Here is an 11,582-nt window from a genome sequence, read left to right as displayed (position 1 = left end):
TCACTTCCCTCGTCAACTTCCCATCAGCACTCATCTCGGATTACCTGCACCTGCTCCTGTTCATCAGCACATCCTTTATAAAGGACTCACTCCCTGTTGGATCTTATTGTTGCTATTGTTATTCTATGTATGTATACTGCGTGTTATCTCCTGCGTCTTTGATTAAATACCCTAACTTTGGATGTCTGTTTACGTCTCATCACTACAACACCAGCATACCGTAACTAGTGATGGGCAGATCGAGGCTTCATGAAACACTGAAGCAGCTGAATCAAATGTGCCGTAATGATTCGAGGCTTCGAAACAATCTGACACCCGTCTCCACGGTGACCCCTAGTGGTCAGAGCAGTGCAAATGCAACAAAACTCAGGCCAAACATGCATTAAATATACACTTTAACAAATGTATTGCAAAAGTTTTATTTAAAGTAAAATAAATTAAATGGAATTAACTAATCATCTAATAAGATTAAATATAGAGTGTCTGTATAATTTGTGTTATTTTATCAATTTTAAAGGCTTGTTTCTCTGTTCCATGGCTCAAGCTAAACAGGCCAATAAGAGATTAATAACTATCATTATTCATTTTAATTATTCTAATTTATAATTAAAACATGTACAACTGTATAAAACTGATCGTGATCAGGTAAAACCATAGGGTAAAGCCCTAGACACTTGTTCAATAGTTCTTAGTGAATCTGCATGATTCATGGGCTCACTTTATCATCGCCCTCTGTTGGTGAACCATTGAAATTTCGAATTGTTTTGAAACAGTGATGACGTGATGAAGCCTCGTTTACTAAAATCACGTGACTTTGGTAGTTTGATACACGCTCCGAATCACTGATTCGAAACAAAAAGATTCATGAGGCTTCGGAGTTTCATGAAGCAGTGTTTCGAAATCGGCCATCACTAACCATAACAGAAGATACGACCAAAACCGACAGGATATCCACTATTGATGATGGGTATTTTCCTTATTCCCGAACCTCCGAAGCCTCTCAGGGCGGACAAACGACTTTGCCGTTTGCGGTAGGGTGGCAGGCCGTTGGAGAGGTATGTGGAGGAGTTTTTGGAGGTTTCCAATTTGGTGAGCTGGACTGACGCCTGTCTGAATGCTGTGTTCCTGATGGGACTGGACAAGGATGTAATTCGTTATAACGAACCAGCCAGTAATTTCTCCTTCGTCATTTCTCTAAATATGATTCTCCTTTTAAATGGTTCTAAGTATGAAGTCGACAAACTTCTAGGGAACCAATGTAGTCCTTGTCCAGCCCCATTAGCAGGCTATCGAGCCTTGCCAGCTCACCTTACCCCAAAACCCTGCACATATCGCTTCAACGGTCCTGCCCACTCCTGGCCTCCAGCCGCCGCCGCCGCCGAGCCCTCAGCTCCAGCATTTCAGTGGCCGCCAGAGGATGCTGGGTCAGAGGGGGGTCGGGCAAGTACCCGTGGGTGGGGGACATGTGGTGGAGACACATGTGGGTGGGTCTTTGCCATGGCCACCCAAGGCTCCTGACCCGCCATGGCTGCCCGCTGCACCTGACCCGCCATGGTTGCCTGCTGCACCTGACCCGCCATGGCTCATGGACCTGCCCTGGAGACCTCCACTCCTACCCATGTCTCTCCCTGCACCGGCATGAGGTCTCCAGGGGGCCCACCCCCCCTCCCCGGTGTTACATCTACGGCGTGAGGTACTGTCACGGATCCCTTGTCCCTAGAACTCCAAATCCCATGATCCTCTTGTCTCCTCACCTGCACTCACTTCCCTCGTCAGCTTCCCATCAGCACTCATCTCGGATTACCTGCACCTGCTCATCAGCACATCCTTTATAACGGACTCACTCCTTTCACTCCCTGTCGGATCTTATTGTTGCTATTGTTGTTCTATGTATGTATACTGCGTGTTATCTCCTGCGTCTTTGATTAAATACCCTAACTTTGGATATCTGTTTACGTCTCATCACTACAACAACAGCATACCGTAACCGGCCTATAACTATAAATCATAAGAAAATGTTATGTATGTTTAATTCATACTGGAAGGCGGCGGACGTCCTTGTGCAGAGAGTCCAAATATGCCTCACAGAAGTAATGTGGCTTATGACCAGTGTAGGGGAAAGTTACTTTTAAAAGTAATGCATTACAATATTGCATTACTCCCTAAAAAAGTAATTGTGTTAGTTACTTTTTCTATGAAAAGTAATGCATCACATAACTTTTGTTTTACTTTTTCTCACCTGTGCTGGGCTTACTTGTCTGTTTTTAATAACAACAAAAAAAAGTTTTTTTTTTTTGGTTAATTCACCAAAAGTAAAATGAATAAGCCTCAGGCTGAAGGAAATGCATATTCATGTCTGTACAATTAGAGGGTGCAGCTCAAAGAAACCTTTCAGATGTGCTGCCATTCTGGATTAAAGAAGAATAGGACACAGGAGTTCAACACTCTTATTTCTAAATCTATTCTAAATTAATTTTTGCTTATTAGTATGGTTAAATTTGATCTTCAAAGGTCAGCCGCAAAAAAAAAAAAAAGAGACTAAATGCATAAAGACTAAATACATAGTCTATTTGTGTAATTTAATATATTTAATTATTACAGGTTTGCATAAAATTCTGAGTTTGCATTTTACGGTCTTTATGAATTTTTCGGAATACTGAATCTGTTGCACTGTTCAAGTGAGATGAGTAAATGCATGTTCACATTTAGTCTAGAACTACAATACAATACAATACAATACAATACCGTCCTGTTATATACCATCTCCGCACTTATTCACAATATCTCTCACCATGAGGACAGGAGAGGTGTCAGTCAATAAATGTGATAACAAAGTAACTTGCATTACTTATTTGAAAAAGTAACTTAGATACTGATGCGGGCGAATAGAAGATTAATGTTTATGTTTTAACATCTTAATTATATTTTTTATATAAATAACGTATTTTTGAGTGAAGATTGGAAATTAAGATATTTTTCTTGCCCATAATTAATAATTTAATCAATAATATTGTAATCATTTATTGTTTTATGTTTTTATGATTTTTATGGCAAATGTGCAGTTTCTTTTATGAAAATCCTTTTAAGGGCTTCATTGCTGACTAGTATGTTTTTCTAAAAAGCTGCTGTGCACGTACACAATTTCTGAAAGCTTCCTTTGGCATATGTAAATGCTAGGGTGTTAAAGTAAACATATTTTTTATAGCCCATGTCTGCAAAAGTAGACATGTGCATAGTCGGAATAAAGGCCAAAATACATTACAATAGGTCTTTGTCTTTACAGATGTATCAGATTTCCAAGAAAAGAGAAACGGATACCTTGTTTGTCCATCTAATCCCCTGTCAGACTGTACTTTGAACTTGCAAACTGCTGAGACAGTTGTATTATTTTTTATTTGCTTTAATAGCTTTTGTGGTTTAATGATGTCTGGTTTTTGGGTATAAAAAAATGCCTTTTTCCTTGTATATCCAGTAACCATTTGATATCTCTCAGTAGTGACTCAATTTCTGCTCTTTGCATATCAACGAGATCTCTTCAAACTTGTTCCTCATATGCAAGATCATTTCACTCAGACTTATTGATTTATACTTAGATTTTTGATTAACTACAAGTAATAATCAAGGAACTTTGCTGCCGTTCCATGGCTGCAGCAGGCGCAATGATATTACGCAGCGTCTCTCACATACGTCTCCATGGTTGCAAGGCACGTTCCCTGTGCAAGCAGGGGCTCATGGGTGCTGCGTAATATCATTGCACTTCTGCAGCCATGGAACAGCAGCAAAGTTCCTTGATTATTACGCCTGAATGAGAGTATAGTTACTAGCCATATCAGCCTAGAAAATCGCAACTTTTCATTTTCTGTCGGTCTTAGTACACGATTTAACTACAGAAGAGTCAAGTTTTAAATAGGAAAAATATCAAAACTCTTTGGTCATTTTTAAGCGCGATGCTAACGGTCCAATCAGATTCAATGAACTATGCTAAGCTATGCTAAAAGTGGTACCACCAGAACCGGAGATCGGCTGAATGGATTCGAAAATGGTAAAACTCAACTGTTTAACTCTAGGGGAGTTGGAAAATGAGCCTATTTTCAAAAAAGTGGAGTGTTCCTTTAAGCAATAAAATCAATTTAATCATCTGACCTTGGATCTCCTAATTGCATCAGATACTTTGACATGTTCTGTCAAAAAAATGCCTTCCATGACTTTGTGATCTCCTAATGCACTTCCAAGAACAAAGGAACAGGGGAGAGCATGGCTGTGCATTACGCTCACATCCCAGGAACCAATTGTCCAAAGGAGAGCTCTCGGGGCAGGGTGAAGGAGTCCATTCAAACCTGATGCTTGGGGTCACCGGGTAAGCGCAGCTGCCAACTCGCCGTTACAACCGAGAGTAGAAGCCCAGGCAAGTCATCCATCTCGGAAAGCATAAGCTCACCCTCCAATGCTGCTACTGACAACTCATCATGCTCACAAGCCCTGAATCAGAAAGTAAGTTCATCCTAGCCCTAACCCTCAGGTGAACCCCCTAACTTATTCAGAAACTCAACTGGGGGACGTGAGTGTGTGAAGGAACAAGAGGCCTGTGAGGATTCCCTGGTGGAAGCTCTTTAATTGTAACCCCAAGATCGCCCTCAGTGCCCACTGCAGAGGTTTCGTACCCGGAGGTAGAAGGACCTGGACAGGAAGCTGCTGAGGTGACTCTCAGCCTTTTGAAAAAGTCACAACCGCAGCAATCCTATGGCCATGCTCTCACAGTGAATGCATGAACCATCCACAAATACTGCAGTGTGAGCAAAGCCCTGGATTCAAGATAGTGATTGTGGCCATCAGAGGGAGAGAGAAACACCCAGAAGGATACAGTCAGAACAGCCGATCTTTAAAAAGACACAATGCCCGTGTAGCTTTTTCAGATGAATTTGCTCCCTCTGGAAAGAAAAAGCCTCTTTCAGACTGCCACTGAAGCACCCAGGGGAACTCCTCGCACGTGTCTGTTCACCCGAGAGAGAGACCTCTGAATGTGCTTTTGATCCAGCACATAATGTATACATAGTACTCTACTATCAGTATGTACCAGAGGTGGGAGTAAGTCACAAGTAAGTCTTAACCTTCAAGTCTCAAGCAAGTCCAAGTCAATTGTGAGAATCAAGCTAGTCAAGTCAAGTCACTGCTTTATGTCAAGCAATTAAAGTCAAGTCGTAGCTTTGGTCAAACAAGTCACTGGCAAGTCATACAAATGTTTGATGATTTAACTGAATTTATATTAAAACAAGTAAAAACTACAGTAGTTATGGCAATGAAAAAAAAATGTAATATGCATTTCTACTCAAAAGGTGTCCACATACATCTGAGCTGTCAATACAATAAAAATCTAAAAAAATAAATAAATAAATAAATAAATAAATGTGTGTGTGTGTGTGAGTGTGTGTGTGTGTGTGCACATGTATGAGTGAAAAGTGTACAGGTGCTGGTCATATAATTAGAATATTGTGAAAAAGTTCCTTTTTTATTGTAAATTATTTTTAAAAATGAAACTTTCATATATTCTAGATTCCCTACATGTAAAGTAAAACATTTCAATTTTTTTTTTTTTTTTTTAATTTTGATGATTAGAGCATACAGCTCATGAAAGTCCAAAATCAAGTATCTCAAAATATTAGAATATTTCCTAAGATCAATCAAAAAATGGATTTTCAAAACATAAAAGTTCAAGTTCTTTAAAGTATGTTAATTTGTGCACTCAATACTTGGTCGGCAGCACATATTACAGCAAATGACTTGCTCCTAGCACAAATTACAGCATCGTTGAAGTGTGGCATGGAAGTGATCAGCCTGTGGCACTGCTGAGGCACTATTGAGCCTTCAGACCATCTTTATATTGTTGGATCGACTGTTTCTCATCTTTCTCTTGAAAATATCCCATAGATTCAGGGGTCAGGCATGTTGGCTGGCCAATAAACACAGTAATATCATGGTCAGCAAACCACTTGGAAGTGGTTTTTGCACTGTGGGCAGGTGCTAAAGTCCTGTTGGAAAAGCAAATCAGCATCTCCATAAAGCTTGTCAGCAGATGGAAGCATAAAGTGCTCCAAAATCTCCTGGAAGATGCTGCATTGACTTTACACTTGATAAAACACAATGGACCAACACCAGCAGATGTCACGGCCGCCCAAATCATTACTAACTTCAGAAACCTCCCACTAGACTTCCATCAGCTTGGATTCTGTGCCTCTCCAGTCTTCCTTCGGACTCTGGGACCATGATTTCAACATGAAATGCAAAATGTACTTTTATCTGAAAAGAGCACTTTCAACCACTGTTCACTGTCCAGTTCTTTTTCTCCTTAGCCCAGGTAAGATGCTTCTGACGTTGTTTCTGTTTCAGAAGTGGCTTGGTAGTCATTTTCTTGAAGATGTCTGAGTGTGGTGACTCTTGATGCGCTGACTCATTTGACTTATTGTGAAGCTCTCCCAAGTGTTTGAATTGGCTTTACTTGACAGTATTCTCAAGCTTGTGGTCATCCCTGTTGCTTGTGTACCTTTGCCTACCCAATTTATTCCTTCTAGTCAACTTTGATATTTGATATTTCACTCTGTAAACAGCCACCACATTCAGTAATGACCATCTGTGACTTACTCTCTTTGTGGAGGGTGTCAATGATTGTCTCCTGGACCATTGCCAAGTCAGCAGTCTTCCCCATTAGTGTGGTTTAAAAGAACAAAAGATACCCGGAATTTATACTGTAGAGATGGTCATTTAATGAAACTCAAATGTAAATATTCTAATATTTTGAGATGCTGGATTTTGGACTTTCATTAGCTGTACGCTCTAATAAAAAAAAAAAAAAAAAACCTTTTGAAATGTTTTACTTTACATGTAGAGAATCTAATATAAATGAAAGTTTAATTTTTTTAAAATAATTTACAATAAAAAAATGAACTTTTTCCACTATATTCTAATTATATGACCAGCACCTGTTTGTTTGCAAGTTTGAGGTTTACTTTGTCACCAAAGCCTGAATGATTTTTCTTTGTGTGTGTGTGTATGTTTGTGTGTGTATACAATATATCTATGTGCATCCCCATAAACTATCCGGCTTTTCACTCAATGTCTCACTGAAGACCAGTTATTAGACACTGGTGTCAGTACTGACATAACTTAGATGTCCAGATGCTTCAAAGTATTTTATTCCTGCATTGTAATCCAAATCTTTGGGGTCTGTGTGATACTTTGTGTGAGGAATTGTTGTAGAGTGAGATTTAAAAGTGAACTGTTGATTGTGATTATCTATAACCTGTAGGGGGCAGTCAAATACAGTTCAACTTAGCTTAAAAAAAAAAAAAAAAACAGCAAAGAAGAACCTGTTGTTTGTGCATGTGGAGTCCACCTGTGATGCAGTTGATTGTACTGCTTGCTGCTGAACTCAGTAAATGATCGATCTTTAATTCTCAGGCCCTGTTTACACCTGGTGTTTTGGTCGACTGGATCACAAGTAGACAAGGGAGACACATTCCTGTTTACTCTTGGTGTTGTAATCCATCGCTTTTGTCCATTTTCAACCACTTATGTCCTGATGTCTTTGATCAGAGGGATAATCAGAAATGATAAATCCTCAAGAAGCTTTACAACATGTTTTATGGCAGTGATATCAAATGCTCATTGATGCCGTCTTTTGGGCAATGTGCATTTGAATGAGAAATGCTCACCTTCACAGAGTGAATCAGGATAAGATTTTTAGTGACTAACAACTTAAATTTTGCACTATACTTCACACAAAGCTACTGTATACAGCCAGAGAGGAAAGCGGATGATACACTTTTTGACATTTCTGAAAGAAAGAAAAAAATATTATGCTGACACTTGTCTGTTTTGTTTAATTAAAAGACTGTGTGTGTGTGTGTGTGTGTGTGTGTGTGTGTGTGTGTGTGTGTGTGTGTGTGTGTGTGTGTGTGTGTGTGTGTGTGATTTTCAATTTAATTTAATGTAGTTTATTGGCATGGTTGTGTTTACATACAATATTACCAAAACATTTAACAGAAAGAATAATGGCAAGTACTGTAATAAAGAAGTATACAATGTAACAATATAATATATAACAATTCTGTTTTGGGACTGGGCTAGATAAGGCTCAGGTGTCGCTCAGTTTTGGGCTTTCTGGTTTACTTAAGGCTGAAAATCAGTACCAGTAATCAAACCTATTCTGTCCCATTGGAGGGCTACTTATGGGTTATTAATTTGCTCAGAGTCAGATCACTTATGGCCCATGTCTTTAATCCAGATCTGGTCCACTCCAGGGCTGTCATTTTTTTTGTGGTATGTGGGCTCTTTTCTGATCCAGATGATCCAGAAGTGTTTTTTTTTTTTTTTTTTTTTTTCATAATTTTTCTAAGACTGATTTCTTTTCATAGATCCTTTGCCAATGCTGCTTGTTGTCGGGTCAGAAGGAAAGTTAGGTTGTTGCTGTTTGATGACGACGTCTGCATGAACAGGCAGCGCAGTGGTATGCAAACACACATTGACCGCCAGTGAACACATGCTATCATTTAGTTTGGACCGAATGCAATGATTGAAAGATTGAATATGTTCTGTTCCTTCGCCTTCCACAGATGATATACTGAATTACCTCTCTCATATTTCAACGTTTCACTCAATATCACACGTTTCAGTCTGTGAAAAGCCCAACTAAAAAAATCTGTACATATTAACCCCTTCAGACCTGAATTATGTTCCACTGAGAAAAAAAAAGAAAAAAAAAAAAAAAAAAAAGATTTGTGCAAACTCATTTTTTTATTAGATTTTTTTCATGTCCACTACAATGGACATCAGGGCTTAAGAAACAAACAAAAAAAGTAATATTTTAACCATACAGTTCTAATGAGCTAGAGTTCCAACACAATATGTGAACTATAGCACTGAAGATAACACTTATTGTAACAAAGAGCACTGCAATAAGAATGTAGAGAAAATGTAAGATGATAAGATGAATTCTCAAAAAACTTTTGTTGTTTGCCATGGCTGAATGAATGGGAATATGTGCGTATATGTCTGTATGGGTTTGTGGGTGTGTTTGTGTGTACTTTCTGGTTTTGATAAATATATGAGTGTGTGCATATAGCATCAGGGCATCATTGTGTGTGTGTGTGTGTGTGTGTGTGTGTGCGTGTGTGTGTGTGTGTGTGTGTGTGTGATTTTGTTTGTGTGTGTTGTTGTGTATGCACTCATTTCACATTTGCTGTTTCTTTTTTTCACTAAAACTAAGAAAAACTGAATGACAGTTTATGATCACAACATAAAAGACATAAAATCAGAAGAAAAAAAAATCCTATGTTCTTCAGCTCTGAAAGATCTTCAAATTAACTTTGAATATTTAGGGCCCAAGCGAAAATTCGCGCAGGGCCCTCTTGTTCTTCTAAGGATTATTATTTTTTTTTTTTTTTCGTCTTCCGGGGCTTTTTGGGGGCCTTAACATGCTCAAAAACTCTTGAAAATTGGCACACACATTGGAATCCGCGGCCATTAGGACGCCAGAGAGGCTGGTACCCGGGCGTGGCAGGGGGGCTCGACAGCGCCCCCTTGAAAAAAGTCTGAAAATTTGGTCCATATATTAAACATGCTTGCACGTATTAGTATGAAACTCGGTACACATATAGACCTCATCGGGCCGAACAACTTTCGCGCTCTAAGTTAATCGCCACGCCAACAGGAAGTCAGCTATTAAGGGTTGTTTGAAAAACGCATGCTCTGGAATTTGATATACTCCTCCTAGACGATTAATCCGATCGCCACCAAACTCGGTCAGCATGAAGTCAAGACACTGATGATTAAAAATTGCCAGGGGATTTTTGATATCTCGAACGGTTTGGCCGTGGCGAGGCAACGAATTTATGGCGAGAAAAAGGAAACAGGAAATGTGTTATAACGTCTTAATACATATATTGATCTTTATGAAACTTCACGAGTGTGTTCGTTATAGGAGTCTGATCACATGGATGTGACTATTGTGAGTCAAAGTTATAGCGCCACCAACTGGCAGCAGGAAGTGTATCACTTTTTGAAATGTTTTGAGATCACCCTCTTATTTTTACCTGATTTGCTTCAAACTTCATCAGTGTAATGTTAATACACAGCAGATGTAGACCTATGACAGGATTTTTGATATTTGAAATATTGTTGCCATGGCAACAGGTCAAACTGTAATAATATTCTTGAGTGTTTTTGAGGCTCTTAACATGCTTCAAATTGCATGAAACTCGACACACACATCAATATTGTCAACCAGTAGACATGGACAAAGCCATAGAAATGGGCGTGGTGGAGGGGCTCAGTAGCGCCACCTTTTGACAAAAGTGGGGGGGTTAGTTTTTCCTACAGTCACCAAACTCGGTACACATATTATTCTCATCAAGCCGGACAATTTTCTAATTTACATCCATTAGCTCCGACCAACAGGAAGTCAGCTATTCTGGTTTGAATGTTAATTTTTTGAAAAAACAGGCTATGAATTTTATACTACTACTCCTACAGGGTTTATCCAATTTACACCAAGCTTTTTTTAACTTGTTGCGAACACATTGAAGTTGTTTAATTGCAAACGGATTTTGGATATCTCAAACGGTTTGGCCGTGGCGAGGCAACAAATTTATGGCGAGAAAAGGGAAACAGGAAATGTGTTATAACTTCTGCATACATTGATTGATGTTTATGAAACTTCAGGAGTGTGTTGGTTGTAGTAGTCTGATCACATGGATGTAACTATTGTGAGTCAAAGTTATAGCGCCACCAAATGGCAGCAAGAAGTGTATCACTTTTAAAATGCTTTGAGATCACCCTCTTATTTTTACCTGATTTGCTTCAAACTTCATCAGTGTAATGTCAATACACAGCAGATGTAGACCTATGACAGGATTTTTGATATTTGAAATATTGTTGCCATGGCAACAGGTCAAACTGTAATAATATTCTTGAGTGGTTTTGAGGCTCTTAACATGCTTCAAATTGCATGAAACTCGACATACACATCAATATTGTCAACCAGTAGACATGGACAAAGCCATAGAAATGGGCGTGGTGGAGGGGCTCAGTAGCGCCACCTTTTGACAAAAGTGGGGGTTAGTTTTTACTACAGTCACCAAACTCGGTACACATATTATTCTCATCAAGCCGGACAATTTTCTAATTTACATTCATTAGCTCCGACCAACAGGAAGTCAGCTATTTTGGTTTGAATGTTAATTTTTTGAAAAAACAGGCTATGAATTTTATACTACTACTCCTACAGGGTTTATCCAATTTACACCAAGCTTTTTTTAACTTGTTGCTAACACATTGAAGTTGTTTAATTGCAAACGGATTTTGGATATCTCAAACGGTTTGGCCGTGGCGAGGCAACGAATTTATGGCAAGAAAAGGGAAACAAAGTGTTATAACTTCTGCATACATTAATTGATTTTGATGAAACTTTGGCTTAGTCTTCGTTGTACAAGGCTGATCACATGGATTTGACTATTGTGATTCAAAGTCATAGCGCCACCAACTGGAAGCAGAAAATGTGTCACTTTCAGCATACATTGAGATCACCCTCT

Source organism: Chanodichthys erythropterus, chromosome 7 (genome assembly GCF_024489055.1).
Source record: "Chanodichthys erythropterus isolate Z2021 chromosome 7, ASM2448905v1, whole genome shotgun sequence".
NCBI lineage: Eukaryota > Metazoa > Chordata > Actinopteri > Cypriniformes > Xenocyprididae > Chanodichthys > Chanodichthys erythropterus.
The sequence above is the reverse complement of the archived record's forward strand: the minus strand, read 5'-3'. Positions refer to the sequence as shown.